This window comes from Ricinus communis, chromosome 8 (assembly GCF_019578655.1).
Source record: "Ricinus communis isolate WT05 ecotype wild-type chromosome 8, ASM1957865v1, whole genome shotgun sequence".
Taxonomy (NCBI): Eukaryota; Viridiplantae; Streptophyta; class Magnoliopsida; order Malpighiales; family Euphorbiaceae; genus Ricinus; species Ricinus communis.
Genome location: NC_063263.1, coordinates 25,110,121 through 25,119,066, shown reverse-complemented (window position 1 = coordinate 25,119,066; position 8,946 = coordinate 25,110,121). Strand labels below are relative to the sequence as shown.

The window sequence follows — 8,946 nt, the reverse complement described above, 5'->3', positions numbered from 1 at the left end:
TCTCGCATACCTGGGCATTTGCAATATAGCCTCAACAAAAGGTAGGTTAATCCTCAACGGCTTAAATAAATCTAAACACTTACCAAACTACTGATCAACCTTTTCATGCTTCAACCTGGCAGGATATGGAATTGGCGGTTGGTATTCTCTCAAAGGACTCTTCTTCTTGTCCTCAATTTGCGCAAACTCTGTCACCTTAGGTTCTGGCTCCTCTCTAGCTGGCTTATCCTGCACAACAATATCATCATCTGCCATAGGTAAAGAGCTAGCTAAGTGCTTTCCTAATCTCAAGGTGACAACCTTGACATGCTCTCTCGGATTTGACTATATGGTGCTGAAGAGTGTCCCTGGCTGTCTCTCAGCCAACATCTTAGAAATCTGGCCTATATGATTCTCCAAATTCTATATGGAGGCCTGCTAATTTCTAAGAGTTGTGTCTATTTGCTGAAACCTGTTCTCAGAAGTAGACACAAACTTCATCATCAACTCTTCTAAATTGGGCTTCTTCTCTTAGTTCTGAGGTAGTTTAGGAAGAACAGTCTGTTGTTAGGGCTGCTGCTGGTGCAACTGCTGAAATCCTGGTGGACCTTGGGTATTATTATTTCGCCATCCGAAGTTAGGATGGTTTCTCCACCCTGGGTTGAATGTATTGCTATACAGGTTATTCTGCTGCCTGGGCGCATTTCCTATATAATCAACCTGTTCATGGTCAGCAGAAGAAGAAGACGAAGAAGAAGTAAACATACCTCCCACATTATAGTTTGCCATCAGTCAGAAAGCGGCCACCATAAACTCGCACCAAGCCAGGCCGCTTGACCGGCATCCGAGTCGGTAGATTTTCTTAGCTAAAAGCTCCACTTGATGTAGAATCCACTTAGTTCACCACTCCTTCCCATCTTGGCCTACTTCTAGAAGATTGATGCTAATATGTGTTCATGGTCATCTCCTTAATTAAATTCTGGGCCTGCTCTGGCATCTTAATGTTGATGGCCCCACCTGCAGCTGCATCTACTATCTGCCTCGTGGCTAAGTTCAAACCACTGTAAAAGGTCTGCACCTGCATCCATAATGGCAAACCATGGTGTGGACAACACCTCAACAAGTCCTTGTACCTCTCCCACGCATCATACATGCTCTCATTATCAAACTGCACAAAAGAAGAAATATCATTATACATCTTTATAGTCTTAGCTAGAGGAAAGTACTTATAAAAAAATTTCTCAGCCAAAGAACTCCAAGTGGTGATAGTGTTAGCTGGCATGGACTGTAGCCATCTCTTTACTTTATCCCTCAAGGAAATTGGGAACAGTCTAAGCTGAATGGCATCATTGATAGTCCTATTTATCTTGAAGGTATCACAAATCTCCAAGAAATTCGCAATGTGGACATTAGGATCTTCATTACACAACCCCCCAAACCATACACTTTGCTGTACCATTTGAATGACAATTGGGCTTAATTTAAAAGTTATTCACTACAATAGCTGGCCTTACTATACTAGTGTACATCCCCTCTAGTGAAGGTCTAGCAAACTTGTACATTGTCTTGTTTGCTTCAGCGATGTTGTTGTTGCCGTCTCCCATGTCTACTAGTGTATGGGCAGGAATTTCTATCTGCTCCTCCTCCTCTATGTCTAATCGCTCACCGCCACGAGGTTCGCCTAGTTCGCAAAGGGTCTACCGATGCAGGATTAGAACTCTTGGTTATAAACTACCTGAATTGAACAAGGTAGCAACAACCCAAACAATTAAGTAGAAGAGTATTTAAATAAAAAGAAATAACACAACCAAAAAAGAAAAATGACTAAAGTAACAAATAGCAAATTTTACTCTAGTTTTAAAACAAGTGTTCCCCCGCAACAGCCCCAAAAACTTGATGTGCTAAGTATGCAACTACAACTAAGGCAGTGAACCTATCGATGTAGCCTAGCACAACGACAAGTATTAAAATAACGTATCCCTCGGGAAAGTGAAATCTTAGAGTTACTACTTCGTTCTTTGTTATCTAGCCTAAAATTAATGACGGATGGTTTCTAAATTTACTAATGACTAAAAGCTAAGTTCTAAATGGAATGCGAGAATGAATGAGTAAATAAAGCAATTAAGACAAGAAAGCAAACCCAAAGGGGACCTAGACTAGTTGGTAATCAAACAAAAGATAACAGATTGTTAAGTCTGATTATGCTAATTGAATTCGGTTTCCCTCTCGAGACAACCGAATTCCTAAACCCAAGAACCTAAAGTTGGAATCTCTTCCTAACAATTGATTATTAAGTTAGCCTTAAGCTTTAATCTGCCTCTATTAAGCTTTGTTAATTCTTAATCCGGCAAATTAATTAACTTTATCTCTAAGTGAAAATTAACCTGATCTTGCAATTAAATTTTCAAACTCAATTAGGATTTCTCAATGAGTTTGGAAATTTAATTGCAAGAACAGGTTAGTTTTCACTTAGAGGTAAGGTAAATTAATTTGCCGGATTAAGTACTGACAAAGCTTAATAGAGGGCGATTAAAGCTTAAGGCTTATTTAATAATCAATCGTTAGGAAGAGATTCCATCCTTAGGTTCTTAGGTTTAGGAATTCGGTTGTCTTGAGAGGGAAACTGAATTCAGTTTAGAATCCATCCATGGGTAGCATAATCGGACTCAAAAATCTGTTATCCTTTATTTGATTACCAACTAGTCTAGGTCCTCTTTGGGTTTCCTTTCTTGTCTTGATTATTCTCTTTGCTCATTCATTATTGCATTCCACTTGGAATTTAGTTTTTAGTCATTAGTAAATCTAGAGATCTCTATTATTAATTTTAAGCTAGATAACAAGGAATGAAGTAGTAACTCTAGGATTTCACTTTCCTGAGGGATACAATGTTTTTAATACTTGCCGTTGTGCTAGGCTGCATCGATAGGTTCACTGCCTTAGTTGTAGTTGCATAAGCATCGCATCAAGTTTTTGGCGCTATTGCTAAGGAGTTTGTTTGAAAACTAGAGTGAAATTTGCTATTTGTTACTTTAGCCATTTTTCTTTTTTGTATTTGTCATTACTTTTTATTTAGTTATTCATTCATTTATTTGTTTGGGTTCTTGTTGTCTTGTTCATTTCAGGTAGTTTATGATCAGGAGTTCTAATCCTACACCAGTTGACCCTCTACCCAAACCAGAGTGACCCCTTAGGCAGTTGAGGAAGCGATTAGACATGGAGGAGGAGAGGGAGCAGATAGAGATTCTTGTCCATACATCAGTAGACATGGGAGACGACAACAACAATATCGCTGAAGCAAACAAGACGATGTACGAGTTTGCTAGACCTTCCTTGGAGGGGACGTAGACTAATATATTGAGGCCACCTATTGCAGCAAATAATTTTAAAATTAAGCCAAATGTCATTGAGATGGTGCAACAGAGTCTACAGTTTAGGGGTTTGCCCAGTGAAGATCCTAACGCCCACATCACGAACTTCATGGAAATTTATGATACCTTCAAGATAAATGGGACTACCGATGATGCCATTTGACTTAGGTTGTTCCCTTTCCTTGAGAGATAGAGCAAAGAGATGGCTACAGTCCCCACCAACTAACACTATCACCACCTTGGAGTTCTTTGGCTGAGAAATTTCTTTATAAGTACTTTCCTCCTGCTAAGACTGCAAAGATGCGTAATAATATTTCTTCTTTTATACAGTTTGATGATGAGAGCATGTATGATGCGTGGAAGAGGTATAAGAACTTGCTGAGATGTTGCCCACACCACGGTTTGCCATTATGGATTGATGCAACCAAGGATGCATCTAAGTCAACTAGCATGGATCCACTAGCCTATAGAGGACCAATGACACGAGCAAGGAGTAAAAAATTCAAGCAAGCCTTAAATTCTTACTTGGAGCATGTTTTGAAGATGGCTAATGATGGTGCTTTTAATGAAGATAACAACGCCTTGAAGATAGTGACATTAATTGCTATTAATGAAGCTTAAACTTCTGATCATGGAACAAGGTCAAGGTCAAAGATCAAGGATCAAAGTCAACAGGTTTTCTTAGGGTTTCCAGAAGCATTGGGCCGCACATTAGGGTTTCTAGAAGCATTGGGCCGCACATTAGGGTTTCTAGAAGAATTGGAGGTCTCACCTAACCCTAGGGCAGCCACCATTTATGCTTAGAGAAGAAGGCAGCCGCACATTAGAAATCTTTTAGGGTTTGATTCTTTATTGCTTATCTTTTAGTCCTTTTTAAGGTTAGAATCATTTCAAGACTCTATAAATAGAGCTATGTATTTCGGCTAAAGCACATAAGATCAATATACATTTCTGAATGAAGTTTTATTTCAATTGTTAACTCTTATTCCTTAAGGTGTTCCTTATTGAATTTCTTGAGATTAAATTAGCTTGTTTGATTTAGTTTCACATCTACATGTTTGATCAATCAATTAACTTTCTATTAGTTTCTTGGGTTGTTTGAACATTCTTCATCTATTTATAACTAAAGGGCTTAGTAGTTCTATTGCTAAGTTTGTTAGTTCCATAATCAATTGCAAGCTTTCAAGTTAGATTTTGGGGCGACAAATTCAAACTTATTGGTAAGGGTGCTTCCTCTTAAATAGGGAGAGCGTTTATTAGTTTGATTTTCTCACCATTACTTATCTTGGTGTTTGAACGAAGCCGGTTCGAGTTCGTATCATTTGGTATCAGAGCCAAACTTGTAAGTTGGTTTACCTTCTTTTCAATTAAGAGTCTGTCTTCTATTTCATCTCAATTTCTGTTCGCATCATCATAAAAAAAATACTATTTTCATTGCTGCCTGCATACCAAGGTAGATTTAAAAAAAGAAAGAAAGGAACAAAAAACTAACCCTAACCATTAGTGTTGGGAAGTTCTTGAAGAATTGATTCTTGATTGATTCATTTCGCAATTCTTTTAATTGATTGGAGTTGTTCGTCATTCTTAAAATTTTGATTTAGGTAATTTTGTTTATTTTCTCCTAAAAAGCTTTTCTTTTGGGTTAATTGAGTCTTGTTCGATTAGTTGTAAGCTTGTTTTGTTCACACGCTTATAATTCATTTTATTGATTCACGAGTGTTCTATTGAACTTCAGAATTAATAAACGTTAAGAGGTTGTGAAAAACTTGTTCTTGTGATTACTAGAACAATTTGATTTAATTTCTATAAGGAATTCAATTCTTTGTGAGTGAAACACGTGAGGGAGTGATCTTTTCTTATTTTGCCTTTGACTATAAGAAGCCTCCAGAGTATAACACTTGATCACGTTTTTTTTTATTTTCTTTCCTAGTCTTTTGGTTTGACCATTTCATCTGAACCATCATTGACTTTGGAAAATTTAGCTTATACATTGAGAGATGTAGTAGAACATATGACAAAACAATTTCAAAAACAAGATGACAAATTAACTAGGTTATTGAATGATATGCCTAAAATGTCTAAAGGGGATGGTTGTGATAATGACCAAGAAAGTGAGTCTAAAGGGTCTAAACATAATCTCCAACCCCAAATTGACACTAATTTGGGTAGCATTAAGATGAAAATACCATCTTTTCATGGTAAAAGTGACCCTGAAGTTTATTTGGAGTGGGAAAAGAAGGTTGAAAGGGTTTTTGAATGTCATAACTATAGTGAGTCTAAAAAGGTTAAACTTGCTGTTGTTGAATTTTGTGATTATGCTGCCATTTGGTGGGATCAATTGGTGAGTGGTCATAGGCGTTATGGGGAACACGAAGTTGGTTCATGGGATGAGGTTAAATGCATTATGCGTAAAAGGTTTGTGCCATCACACTACCAAAGGGATTTGTACAACAAGTTACAAAATTTAGTACAAGGTAGTAAGAGTGTTGAGAAGTATTGGCAATCTATGGAGATAGCTATGATTAGAGCCAATATAGATGAGGATAGGGAAGCCACAATGGCAAGATTTCTGCATGGTTTGAATCGTGATATTGCTAACATAATTGAATTGCAGCATTATGTAGAGATGGAGGACATGTTGCACATAGCCATAAAGGTGGAAAAGCAATTAAAAATCAAGAGCAGAAGTGCTGCCCCCTAGCTCAAAATGGTGTAACGCATGGAAAGGGAGCAACCAGCCCCCTAACAAGGGTCGTGAGGCATCAAAGAACATCAAGCCAGCCCCTAAATTTGATGTTAACACTAAACCAACGACACAAAGTGACCACAAATCAAAGAAAGTGCAATGCTTCAAGTGTTTGAGGTATGGGCATATATCTTCCCAATGTCCAAATAAGCGAACCATGGCAATTCGAGGTGGTGAAGTGGTCTTTGAGAGTGATGAATAATCTGAACCAGGTGAGGAGGATTACCTAGACATGCCTGAGTTGGAAGATTGTGATGATGTGCAATTGGGTGAGGTTAGTAATGTACTTATAACTTTTAGAGCTCTTAATTTACAACCTATTAATGATGATGCTCAAAGGGAAAACATATTCCATATTACATGTAAAGTACAAAACCATGATGCTAATTGTAGTTTAATCATTGATGGGGGTAGTTGTACTAAGGTAGCCAGTGCTATGATGGTTGATAAACTTAGACTTCTAACTATTAAGCATCCTAAGCCATACACCTTGCAATGGCTTAATAATCAAAGTGGCATTAGAGTACTAAGCAAGTACGGATTGCATTTAGTGTAAAGAAGTATAATGATGAGGTATTATGTGATGTTGTTCCTATGCAAGCATGTCATATGTTGCTAGGTAGACCATGGTTATATGATAGATTTGTAATTCATAATGGTCGAACTAATGCATATTCTCTTGTAATGGATGGAAAACCATATGTTTTGGCCCTATTAAGTCCTAAAGAAGTTTGTGAATTACAAAGAGTTCTAAAGGACCGAATGGAAGCATATGAGAAAGAAAAAAGAAAGTGTTAGAGTCCACATGAAAAAGAAAAGATGCACAAGCAAAAGGGGAGTTGTGTGGAAAATAATGAGGGGCGAGAGCAACGAGTGGTAAAAGGAGAGTTTAGCGAGGGTTTGCGCAAGAATGTGAGCAAAAGAACGAGTAAGGCGCAAGAAAAAGGGGAGGCAAAGCGAGAAAAAAGTGAGTTTCTTAGTTAGAGAGCAAGACATGAGAAAGGCTTTAAGTGAAAATAGGCAAGTACTTGTACTTATGTACAAGGAGACTTTATTTAACACTAATAATCTTAACTCTTCTCTTCCTAGTGTGTTTATAAGTGTTTTTCAGGAATATGACGATGTGTTTCCCGAGGAGTTACCTAGTGGGTTGCCACCACTAAGGGGGATAGAGCACCAAATTGACTTTGTGCCGGGGTCATCCATTTCAAATAGACCAGCCTATAGAGTCAATCCCAAGGAGACCAAAGAGCTGCAATGCCAAGTTAAGGAATTACTAAGTAAAGGTTATGATAGGGAAAGTCTTAGCCCATGTGTTGTTCCTATTTTGTTAGTCCCTAAGAAAGATAGGTCTTGGCGTATGTGTGTTAATTGTCGTGCAATTAACAAGATTACCATTAAATATCATCATCCTATTCCTAGGTTAGATGATATGTTAGAGGAATTGCATGGAAGTGTTATCTTTACTAAAATTAATTTGAGAAGTGGCTATCACCAAATTAGAATGAATATAGTTGATGAGTGGAAAACAGCATTCAAAACTAAATTTGGTTTGTATGAGTGGTTGGTCATGCCTTTTGGCTTAACTAAAGCACCAAGTACTTTTATGAGACTAATGAACCATGTTTTGCGTACGTATATTAGTAAATTTGTGGTAGTATACTTTGATGATATTCTGATTTATAGTAAGACCTTTAGTGAGCATGTTGAACATGTTCGGATGGTGTTGATGGTTTTGCGTGAGAATTCTTTATATGCTAACCTTGCTAAGTGTGATTTTTGCACAAATAAACTTGTGTTTCTTGGTTTTATTGTTAGTGAAAATGGAATTCAGGTCGATGAAGATAAGGTAAAAGCAATTAAGGAGTGGCCAACACCAAAGAATGTTAATGATATGAGGAGCTTTCATGGGCTTGCAAGCTTCTATAGGAGGTATTGGAGCTGTTTTAATGCAAGATGGGAAGCCAATAGCCTACTTTAGTGAAAAGTTGAATGGAGCTAGCTTGAAGTATCCAACTTATGATAAGGAATTGTATGCTCTTGTGCGTGCACTCAATGTTTGGCATCATTATTTGCTACCTAAAGAGTTTGTGATCCACACGGATCATGAAGCATTAAAGCACTTGAAGGGACAAAACAAGTTGAATAAGCGCCATGCTAAATGGAGTGAATTCATTGAAGCATTTCCCTATGTCATTAAGTACAAGCAAGGTAAAGAAAATGTAGTTGTCGATGCACTATCTATAAGGTATGCTTTACTTGCTTCTCTAGAAACAAAATTGCTTGGTTTTGAGTATATTAAAGACTTATATGTTGATGACCACGATTTTGGTTCTATTTTTCATGCTTGTGAACATGGTGCTATTGATAAATTTTATAGACATGATGGATTTTTGTTCAAAGAAAAATGCCTATGCATTCCTATGTGTTCTATGCGTGAATTGTCATGAGAATCACATGAAGGTGGTTTGATGGGACACTTTGGTGTTCAAAAGACTTTAGATGTTTTGCATGATCATTTCTATTGGCCTAAAATGAAATCTGATGTGAATAGATTATGTGATAACTGTATTGTATGCAAGCAAGCTAAGTCTAAATCATAACCTAATGGGTAATACATGCCTTTGCCCATACCTAATTCTCCTTGAATTGACATATCTATGGATTTTGTGCTTGGATTACCTAGGTCTAAGCATGGGCATGATAGTATTTTTGTTGTGGTGGATAGGTTTTCAAAGATGTCGCACTTTATTGCATGTAGGAAAACCGATGATGCACAACATGTTGCTAAATTGTTCTTTAGAGAAATTGTACGTTTACATGGTATGCCTAGAACTATTATCAGTGATAGGG

At 37.4% G+C, this 8,946-nt stretch overlaps 2 non-coding genes across 2 annotated transcripts; one reads left to right on the top strand and one right to left on the bottom strand.

Annotated features, from left to right (window-relative positions):
* Nucleotides 1-1,073: 1,073 nt before the first annotated feature.
* Nucleotides 1,074-1,179, top strand: LOC112533924. The gene has a single exon (XR_003078259.1). It is a non-coding gene; the product is annotated as a small nucleolar RNA R71 (small nucleolar RNA).
* Nucleotides 1,180-3,645: 2,466 nt separating this feature from the next.
* On the bottom strand, nt 3,646-3,751 carry LOC112533925. Its single transcript, XR_003078260.1, has one exon. It is a non-coding gene; the product is annotated as a small nucleolar RNA R71 (small nucleolar RNA).
* Nucleotides 3,752-8,946: the final 5,195 nt, after the last annotated feature.